The 11,303-nt window shown below is 34.8% G+C and overlaps 1 long non-coding RNA gene across 1 annotated transcript in view; it reads left to right on the forward strand.

Annotated features, from left to right (window-relative positions):
- LOC135274554 (uncharacterized) overlaps positions 1 to 9,839 on the forward strand; it is a 104,105-nt gene extending 94,266 nt beyond the window's left edge. Inside the window, exon 3 of the long non-coding RNA XR_010342351.1 lies at positions 9,756 to 9,839. This is a non-coding gene — a long non-coding RNA (uncharacterized LOC135274554). The remainder of the gene's footprint in view (positions 1 to 9,755) is intronic.
- The last annotated feature ends 1,464 nt before the right edge of the window (positions 9,840 to 11,303 follow it).

Genomic DNA, 11,303 nt, shown 5'->3' on the forward strand with positions numbered 1-11,303 from the left:
TTAAAAGCAAGGAATTAAAATATACTACTACAGAAAATTACTTGGCCAAAATGAAGAGAGGAAGAGAGAAAACAAGGGAGAAATTACCTACAATACAACTAGAAAGTCATTAACAAAATGGCAGTAGTAGGTCCTTACCTATCAATAATTACCTTGAACTTAAATTGGTTAAATTATTAAAAGGCATAGAATAGCTGAATGGATGAAAATGTCAGAATCAACTAAATTCTGCTTACAAGTGACTCTTTTAATCTGTAAGCATACACATGGAACTGAAAGTGTAGAGGTAAAAAAAGATATTTCAAGCAATAGAAGCCAAAAAAGTAGAAGTAGCTATAGTTTTAACAGATAAAACAGACTTTAAATCAAAAACTGTAACAAGAGAAAAAGAAATTCATAATATAATGATAAAAGGGTTAATTCAGCAAGAGGACAGAGGAATTCCAAATATATATACACCTAACATTGGAGCACCTAAATGTATATGTAAAATATTAATGGATCTAATAGATCTAAAGGGAGAGGTTGATTGCAATTCAATAATAGTAGAGGATTTTAATACTTCATTTTTAGCTGTGGGCAAATCATCCATACAGAAAATTTAAAAAGAAACATTGGATTGAAATTGCACTCTAGACCAAATGGTCCTAACATAAATTAACAGAATATTTCATCCCACAATAGCAAAATACATGTTATTATTAACTGTACATGGAATTATTTTCAGGATAGATCATACTTAAGGATACAAAACAAGCCTTAAAATTGTTAATATAATTGAAATCATATAAAGAATATATTTTTTTCTGACTAAAATGGTATAACAGTAAAGTGCCATAACAGAAGGAATTTCTGAAACTTCGGGAAGTTGGACAACTCTCTCTTAGATTTAGTCTTTGGTATATTTTTCAAGGCAATACTAATTTATTTCAGAGCAGTGGAGTCATTTTCTTCTACTGAAAAAAAGTTCAAGGGTGCTTGAAGAGTTCAGTGTTTTCAGCCACATGATCTATGTTCCTGGGACAATAATGGTTGGAAACCTTATTTTAAATCTCACCAAACCTTTTCAGAAAGTGACATATCAACAAGAGGAGCAGAAAAAAAAACAGCCATAAAGAAGAGAAGACCTACAAAATTTTATCTACACATATAGAGAAATAAATCTCATGATAGTTATTAAAAAATAATCTTGGCTGGGTATGGTGGCGCACACCTGTAATCCCAACACTTTGAGAGGCCAAGGTGGGCCGATCATGAGGTCAAGAGATCAAGACCATCTTGGCCAACATGGTGAAACCCCATCTCTACTAAAAATACAAATAGCTAGGCGTAGTGGCCTGTGCCTGTAGTGTCAGCTATTCGGGAGGCTGAGGCAGGAGAATCCCTTGAACCTGGGAGGCAGAGGTTACAGTGAGCCAAGATTGTGCCACTGCACTCCAGTCTGGTGACAGAGCAAGACTCTGTGTCAAAAACAAACAAAAAAAAGTAATCCTGAAAGGATTATGGTCTTTAGTAGAGGCTTGGGGGTATGGTCAAGGTATGATGACATGGCAGAGAATAAATATTCTGGACCCCAGTTTACTCTGATTAATTCAGTGTCTTTTCTGTGCTGCCAAATGATTTAACTTAGAAGCTAGAGAGTAAAGAAACATTTTGATGCGGTTGTTACACGACAGCTAACTCTGGAACCCAGCAAGGTGAAGAAAGAAGGAGATTATATCTGGAGAGCCAAAAGAAAGATATTTAACCTACATAGCTAAGTGGAAACTTAAATTAGTGTGACACATATTTCTATGTGTTAATGCTATAGCCTAAATATTGCTCTAAAACTTTTTTTGATATTTAATTGCCTTTGTAAAAGTATTAAGAGGTAAGACTTTTAAGAGGTGATGAGGCCATGACAGCTCCACTCTCATGGGTGCAATTGATGCATTATGAAAGGATGAGATCAGCTTCCTTACTCTCTCTACTCCTCTTGACTTTTGCCATGTGATGTCACAGCAAGAAGGCCCTTATAAGATGTCAACATCTTTTTTTTTTTTTTTTTTTTTTTTTTTTTTTGAGACGGAGTTTCGCTCTTGATACCCAGGCTGGAGCGCAATGGCGCGATCTCGGCTCACCGCAATCTCCGCTTCCTGGGTTCAGGCAATTCTCCTGCCTCAGCCTCCTGAGTAGCTGGGATTACAGGCACGCGCCACCATGCCCAGCTAATTTTTTATATTAGTAGAGACGGGGTTTCACCATGTTGACCAGGATGGTCTCGATCTCTTGACCTCGTGATCCACCCGCCTCGGCCTCCCAAAGTGGATGTCAACATCTTAATATTAAACTCCCCAACCTCCAGAATGGTGAGTCAATAAATTTCTGTTCATCATATATCACCAGCTGTCAAGTACTCTGTTATAGCTATAAAAAATACACTAAACAACTAACTAAAATCTAGATTTTTCTTAAAAATACAGGTAAACTACATGTTTCAAACTTACTTTATGTGGTCATATTACAGTAGTCTGAATCATCATATATTGACAGATTGAACAGATAAATATTCAGGAGACTCAATTAAATTTAAATATGAAATAAACAAATATTTATTTTAGTAAAAGTATAATTCCTTAAATATTTACTATATAATCATACAAAAAATACAATCGTTGCTTATCTGAAATTGAGATATAACTGGATGTCCTTTTTTTATCTAACAAAACCAAATCAATGGAAAGTGGATGGAAATATTAGACTGGTTTGCTAGTAGGCTGCCTAATTATAAAATAATTAAATTAATAGTAATAATGATGATGATAAAAACAACCTAGATTTATAGAGTTTGACAATCTCTGTTATTTAAATAGTCTCCCATAGCCAATTTCAAGCTAACAACATAAACTGAATATACAGGTAAAAACGACAAGGACAGTAAATCATTGTAAGCTAACTTTAGCACAACAGTGACTATACATTATTTTAAATCCTCTCACTTAAAATTTAAAAAAGATACCTCACACAATCCTTGTTTATTTATTTATTTATTTATTTATTTATTTTTGAGATGGAGTCTTGCTGTGTCACCAGGCTGGAGTGCAGTGGTTTGATCTCGGCTCACTGCAACCTCTGCCTCTTAGGTTCAAGCAATACCCCTGCCTCAGCCTCCCGAGTAGCTAGACTACAGGGTCACGCCACCACACCCAAATAATATTTGTATTTTTAGTAGAGATGGGTTTCACCATGTTGGCAAGGATGGTCTTGATGTCTTGACCTCATAATTCACCCGACTTGGCCTCTCAAAGTGCTGGGATTACAGGTGTGAGCCACCGTACCTGGCCCCATTTTCTTTGCTTCTTAAAGATGGCAGGATTTAGTTACATGTCTACCATCTATAAGAAGTAAAGGAAATAGATTTAGTTACATGTCTGCCATCTAGAAGAGCCTTGAAGAGAGGACCTCAAAAGATCCACAACATGAAAGATGCCTAAGCCCTATGTCATTTACTGGAGAAGAACTATGAAATCAGGTACACTTGCATTGAAATATGTGTTGTGAGTTGAAATGAACTTTAATTTTGTGAAGCCACTGTTAGTTTGAAATTTATCCATTAAAATATCTAGAATTTATATCATCTTGTAAGCCAGTTTTGTTATATGGATCATAACACAGGCCAAAATAAAAATTTCACTATTTTAGTCATCATTTAAAATATTTATTATATACTTATTAAATTAGAAACATTGTATTCGACATGGGGAATGCAACAATGATTTCTGTAGAGAGTTTAGAAAGCTTATAGAAAGTTTAGACAGTTTAGAAGCCAAAAAAAAAATCCAATGTAATATAGACTACTAATAGGAAAGTGCAGTTTTAGAAGCATACTGAGCAATCGAATGGCAGGATACTTAATATTTTGTGTCTTTCTACTTACTGTTATAATACCAGAAATGTCATCTCGCTTTTCTGTTTATCAAATTGCTGCTCATTATTCAAGACCTACCTTAAATGTTATCTCTCTTTTCCAAATCTTGCTTCCTTTATACTTTATATTTTGAGGAAACTTCATCTATAGCTCTCTTGTAATTATATTTTTCCATATTCATACTTATCACAGAACATTGTATTTTTTAAAATCTAGGATCCAGACATATTTACCTTTATTTGCTCCTCCATTCCCAACAAAATGCTTCTGCAAACAGTATTTAAGAACAGTCTTTGTGGCTTCTGTTTTGTATGAAATGGTTTATTCCAGAAATCCAGGTATGTAGCCATAGTTGTCTTTGTAACTAGAAAGCCAGATATGCTTTATAAATAATGGTCCATGTGACTGGCTATGATATATTTTAATTTTGGAGATGCATTTTCATATTTGCTCTTCCTGTCAGTACTTGTCTACCTGCATGACTGAAGAAATAATCCATGTGTACATTGAATATACTTATGTGGAAGCTACATTTTTCTTTGTATTGTACTTAAGATTAAAGAGTGCTTCTTATTTTGATTCCTCTCAAGATCTAGCACAGTGCCTTCTGCTTTTAAAATACTAAGTAGGATTTCAAACAACCTTTTCCTTATCTATCTGTGCAATGCTATGCTAGCATAATCAATGGTGAAAAGTAACACAATAACTCATGAGAATTGTCCATCAATGCTAGTCACATTTTGCCATGACTGGCAGAATTTGCTTTTCTCCTTTGCTTTGTAACAGTATCTTCCCATGTTTCTGATGGTACACAGTTTTGATTGCTACTTTCTAGTCTGTTCCATCTGCTACTCCCTGATCTCCCACCAAACAAGCCACTGTACTGTGCCACTTTAATTTTTGCTTTAGTGCCCTTAAACAGCTTCTCTGTCTTACTAGCCAGGCTTTAGCTCACCACAAAGCACCTGCTAGGGAATTCTGTGGCCAGCCTGGTGACTGTGGTATGCTTTCAGAAATAAAGTGAAAGTGCTTGTGGAATTGAGGTCAAAAACCTCCTTCATTTTTCTTGGCTCTTAATTGACTATGTTTTTCAGAGTAGGAAAATGAGTTATAGCATGCTTTTGTTCACAGGGTCAGAGTTAGAAATCTACAGTTTCTGACATTGACATTTCTAGATTCACTGAAAGGCCAAACTAAGGCCACAGCACATGTGCACAGGCTTTTGGTGTCATAGCCCTGTTACTGGCAGGTGTTTATTCTGTCAAATTAGAATACAGCTACAGCATAATCTCGTCATCTGCTGTAGGTGCCAAGTTCATACTACAGTTGACACAGTCTTTTTGCAGAGCTTTTGCAAAGATCCTAGCCTTAGCTAATTAAAGAAGTTACCCTATGCCAGTCTTTAAAGTTGATTTAGTTTTGCATATAATGCCACCTTTACATGGCTGAATATTAAGAAATAATTATTTCTTCTCTTGATGGCATAGAGTGAACCCATAACTGATGGAATGAAATACAAGTATCCAGGCATAATAAATTGAATATTCATCTAGTATGAAAATTTTCCCTCCAAAGAAAGCATGTTTTCATGACTCATGATTCTCAGGATTATTGTCTCTTTGATATGTAATGATAATCCAGGTATTTATGTTTTAAAAATTCCTTAAAATAATTATCATTTTATTAACATTTATGCAGAATCTAGTTAGTTGTCTGATATCTAATCCATGTGCTTTCTGGAGGGCAAAAAGGGGATCAAAATATCATCTTTAGGCAGGTCTTCCTAACATGAAACTAAACGATTCTTAGATATTTCTTTTTTTTTTTTTTTCTTTTCTTTTTTTTTTTTTGAGACGGAGTTTCGCTCTTGTTACCCAGGCTGGAGTGCAATGGCGCAATCTCGGTTCACCGCAACCTCCGCCTCCTGAGTTCAGGCAATTCTCCTGCCTCAGCCTCCCGAGTAGCTGGGATTACAGGCACGTGCCACCGTGCCCAGCTAATTTTTTGTATTTTTAGTAGAGGTGGGGTTTCACCATGTTGACCAGGATGGTCTCGATCTCTTGACCTCGTGATCCACCCGCCTTGGCCTCCCAAAGTGCTGGGATTACAGGCGTGAGCCACCGCACCCGGCCTACGATTCTTAGATATTTCTAAGATCTGGAATTTATTTTTAATTCTATAAAAATCCTACGAACACCGTCTTTCTATTATTTTAATTAAAGGTACACATATTCCACATATTTCCCTCCTTCTTGTCTGCTTATTTTTTCTCATTAAGAAGGCCTGTAATTCTTTCTGTACCGTGCTTAAGCATGAGTCATATGGTCATATGTGAAAACAATACCTCAAGAGTTTTGCTCTACTACTGCTTGCCAATAATCAAGCTGGTGTTTCTCAAGCCTCTGCTCACTTTATGCTAGGATGTGATAAGATGCAGGTGCATGCTAACAGCAAGAATGCTGATCTTCTGAAATAGGTAATTTTCTAACATTATTTTTTATCCTTGTGCTTTTTCTTCAAATAATTCTATGTAAAAGTATAAAAATAAACAGATGAAAGACAAGCAAGACCTTATTGCTCTGTTTAAGGGCAATAAAGACACAGAAACCTACAAACTTATTCCTCTCCTAGTATTTCTATATAAGTCAATCATCTTTCCTTAGTGTGTCTTAAAGCACAACATAAAAACCACGGATGGATGAGATTATATAGTTCTATCAGACTACCTCTGTTTGGGGCTATTGTGGTTTGTATATATACATAAACATACACTAATATATCTGTGTATATGTGCACATATGTGTATATGTGTGTGCATGTAGACACATACACCCATGGATGCACACATGCATGCATGTTAGAGAATTATTAAATATCATTAAGAAAAGGTAGCTATTTCAGATCCTGATTTTAAAGAGTATTCATTCTGTGAGAGAGAAATAAATGATTTCAAAGCAAATTGTAGGACTTTTAAAAACATGAGTTCAGAGAAAAATCCATAAGTAGGGAGCAGTAATTATCTTAGGTTGGCAAAATACTGTCACTTTTGATTATAAAGCTCAATAGTTTTATCAGCGTAAAAATGAATATGATGTTAGATGTTATGTGATGAAAGGTTTTATTATAGCTACTATTTTCAAAACTTTTCACATTCTAATCTGGATTTATATTGCATTCTACCCACAAATTCTTTACATCTCTATTTTTTATAATTTGTTTTTATTTATGTTTTCTGCAGAGTAACTATCTTTCCATGTATTGTGCCTCAAAATCAAGGCTTCATTCAAGAAAAATTGTTATGCTGTATTCATTTGAACATCAATGTTGTATCATATTTCTGCAAATAATTAACAGATGCATTGTTTGCTACATCTGACATACTAGGCATTTCAAAGTGATCTGCAGTAAGACGGTGGCATAACACAAGTGTTTATGAAGTGCTTACGATGTGATAAGAGCATAACATACAATTTTCTGTAATCCTCAAAATAAGTAGTTTTTTGCCAAAATTACAGGCAATTAAACAATGTTAGAGGCGTAAGTGACTAGTCAATAGATGCATAACTAATATATAATCTAGCCCAAGTTTAACTCCTAAGCTAACTACTAAGTCAACCGGTAAGTTTTATAATTACACACCATTTTGGGGCATTTCCCAGTTGTTATTAATCTCAATAAGATTATATAAAATAACATGCACATATATGTATATATATATATGTATATTATATATGTATACACACTTATAATATTTAAATTACAATAAGCTTTGTTCAATAACCCAGAGGCTATGGTTAACAGTGAAGAATTAATGCAATGTACACATAAGAATTTTTTTTTATAATTCCCTATTTCATTGGCTATGGAGAAGAAGGGAAGGTGCACATTAGAAAAATTTTGTACAGTCTGGCAGAAGCCTAATATTTGTTGAGGTCAACTTTTGTTTCTACGAGCACTTCAGCAGATGTATGGACAAGCTATAGCAGTAGTAGTCATGACAAGAAGGAATCTCTATTTTTCACATTAGAGGTCTGGTTTTTTTGAGATGGAGTCTCACTCTGTTGTCCGGGCTGGAGTGCAGTGGCGTGATCTCAGCTTACTGCAACCTCTGCCTCCCGGATTCAAGTGAATTTCCTGCCTCTGTAATCTCAGCTGGGATTACAGGTGCTGGCCACTATGCCCAACTAATTTTTTGGAGACAAGGTTTCACCATGTTGGCCAGGCTGGTCTTCACCTTATGATTTGCCTGTCTCAGCCTCCCAAAGCGCTGGGATTACAGGCATGAGTCACCGCACCTGGCTGGTTTCACTCTTTTTTTTTTTTTTAACGTTCTTTTATCTATATATCTCTCCCCAATATCCATCTCCCTATAATTGGCAGATATCTTTATCTGTTATTTGTTTCATGTTAATATATTTGCATGTGTTTTTAAAAATGGGAATAATATTTTATTAATACCCTTTTAGATATTTTTTTTCTAAATAGCTTGAGATAAAATTCACATACCATACAATTCATCCACATGAAGTGCACAATTCAATGACTTTTAGTATATTTGCAGAGTTGTGCACCAGTTATCACAATCAGTTTTGGAATAGTTTCATTACGAAAAACAGAAACAGAAGCAAAAAAAAAGTACACTTAGCCTTAGTCATCACCCTACAACCCCTGTGATGGTTAATATTAAGTGTCAACTTGATCAGATTGATGGATGCAAAGTATTGTTTCTGGGTGTGTCTGTGAGGGCGTTAGAGATTAGCATTTCAGTAAGCAGACTGCCTATCCTGGGACTTCATCTTGTGATCATATGAGTCAATTCTCCCTAATAAACTACCATATATATATATAGTAGTTTGTAACAGGATATGTTTATATCCCATTAAATCTGTCTGTCTGGAGAACCCTGATTAATAAAACACCCATCCCACTCCCCACCCACAGCTCTAGACAACCACTCATCTACCTTCTCTTTCTGTAGATTTGCCTACCATGGACAATTTATATGAGTAGGATTGTCCTATGTGTAGTCTTTTGTGCCTGATTTAGTTCGTTTAGCATAGTGTTTGCAAGGTTTTCCATGGCATAGCACATAACAACAATTCAATTCTTTGTATTGCTGAATCATACACCATTGCATGGGTTTACCATTCTGTATGTCTGTTCATCAGTTGATCGACATTTGGGTTATTAGCAAATTTTAACTATTATAAATGCAGCTATGGAAATTCATGTGTATGTTCTTATGTAGATTTTTTTTAAAAATTAATTCTTTTGGATAACCAACCATGTCATAACTGTTTGTTTTATTCCGTTATACTTTTTAAACAGTTTTTCTTAGCTAGTCTAGCTAAAGATTTATCTATTTTGTAAACCTTAAAAGAACTGGTTTTCTTGACTTTATTGTTTTTCTATTTTTTACTTTATTAATTTCATCATGAATTCATATTATACCTTTCCTTCTGCTTGGTTTGCAGTTAGCTTGCTTTTCTTTTAGTATTTTAAGGTGGAAGTTTTGTGTTCTTTTTAATTTAGACATTCAAGGTGTACATTTTCCCTTAAGCACTGTTTTAGCATCTTCTGTGTTTTACATTATAATCATCTTCAATAAGTCAGAATATTTTCTAATTCAACTTGTAATTTCTTCCTTGACCAGTTTGTTATCTAGTAGTCTTATTTGTGAATTTCCCACATTTCTTTTTGTTCTTCATTTTAAATTTCACTCAATGTGTACAATTTGTGTGATTTCAATAATTTTAAATTTATTGAGGCTTGTTTATTGGCTTAACCAATGGTCTTAACAAATGCTAAATCTGGATAATGTTTCTTGTGTTTGTTTATTTTGAGACAGGGTATTGCTCTGCCATCCAGGCTGGAGGAGTGCAGTGGTAGATCTCGGCTCACTGCAAGTCCACTCCTTATGGTTAAGCAATCCTCCCACCTCAGCCTCCGAAGTAGTTGAGACCACAGGTGCGTAACCCCAAACCCAACTTTCTATTTGTACTTTTAGTAGAGACAGGGTCTTGCCATATTGCCCAGGCTGGGTCTCGAACTCCTGATCTCAAATGATCTGCCCCTCTTGGCCTCCCAAAGCACTGAGATTACAGGTATGAGCCACCTCACCTGGCCTTCTTGTGTTTTTCATGTGTATTCTGTTTTGTTGAGTGTTCTATAAGTTTTATTAGATCTAATTTGTGTTACTGGTGTGTATGTTTTAATTCCCTTGTTGATCTTCTGTCGAGTTCTTCTATCCATTACTTAAAGTCAGATATTGAAATCTCCAAATATTATTATTGAATTATCTATTTTGTTCCTTAATTATGTCTGCCTTTGCTTGGCGTATTTGGGGACTTAGTTGTTTGCTGTAAGTTTATCATTGTTATAACTTCCTAATAAATTGAACCTATTATGAAATTATATATCCTTTTTGATCTCCACTTACCCTTTTGATCTCCAATATTATTTATTGTTAGTTTTTCTTTATAAAGTCAAATTGTCTGGAATTAATATAGCCACTGTAAATTTCTAGTGATTATTTATTTTATATATATATATATTTCTCTATTTTTACTTCTCATATATAATATTTGTACTTCTGAATCTAAAATGTGTCTCTTTAGGCAATGTATAATTACATATTGACTTTTAGCTAGTCTGACAATGTCTGCCTTTAATTAGATTATGTATTTCATTCAGAATTTGTTATTAATAATCTCATTGAATTTAAGCATGCTATAATACTTTTTGTTTTCTAAATGCCTCTTATCTTCTTCATTTTATACTTAATTTATTGATTTTTTTGCACTAAGTAAATATTTTTTATTGCAATATTTTAGTTCCCTTAAAGGTCTTTTTTTTCTTTTTAGCTAAAAGTTTTATGTTATTTTCTGTTTTTAATTTTCTTTTCTTTCTTTCTTTCTTTTTTTTTTTTTTTTTTTTTTTTGAGACAGGGTCTCACTCTGTCACCCAGACTGGAGTGCAATGGCATGATCTTGGCTCACTGCAGCCTTTGCCTCCCAGCTTCAAGTGGTTCTCCTGCCTCAGTCTCCTGAGTAGCTAGGACTACAGGTACATGCCACCATGCCCGGCTAATTTTTGTATTTTTAGTAGAGATGGGGTTTCACTACGTTGGCCAGGCTGATCTTGAACTCCTGACCTCATGGTTCACCTGCCTCAGGCTCCCAAAATGCTGAGATTACAGGCATGAGCCACTGTGCTCAGCCCAGTTTTTTGTTATTTTCTTAGCAATTTGTCTAGGCTTACGATATACATCTTAAATTACCGGAAGGTACTTCACATGACAAGTAAACTGCTTATATACAGCTTTAGTCTCTCCTTTTCTTTTTTCTCTTTATTTGACTACTGTTATGCATATGTTTCCTGTGTGTATATATTATTA

Source organism: Aotus nancymaae, unplaced genomic scaffold (assembly GCF_030222135.1).
Source record: "Aotus nancymaae isolate 86718 unplaced genomic scaffold, 86718_ANA_hifiasm-v0.15.2.pri h1tg000012l, whole genome shotgun sequence".
Classification (NCBI taxonomy): Eukaryota; Metazoa; Chordata; class Mammalia; order Primates; family Aotidae; genus Aotus; species Aotus nancymaae.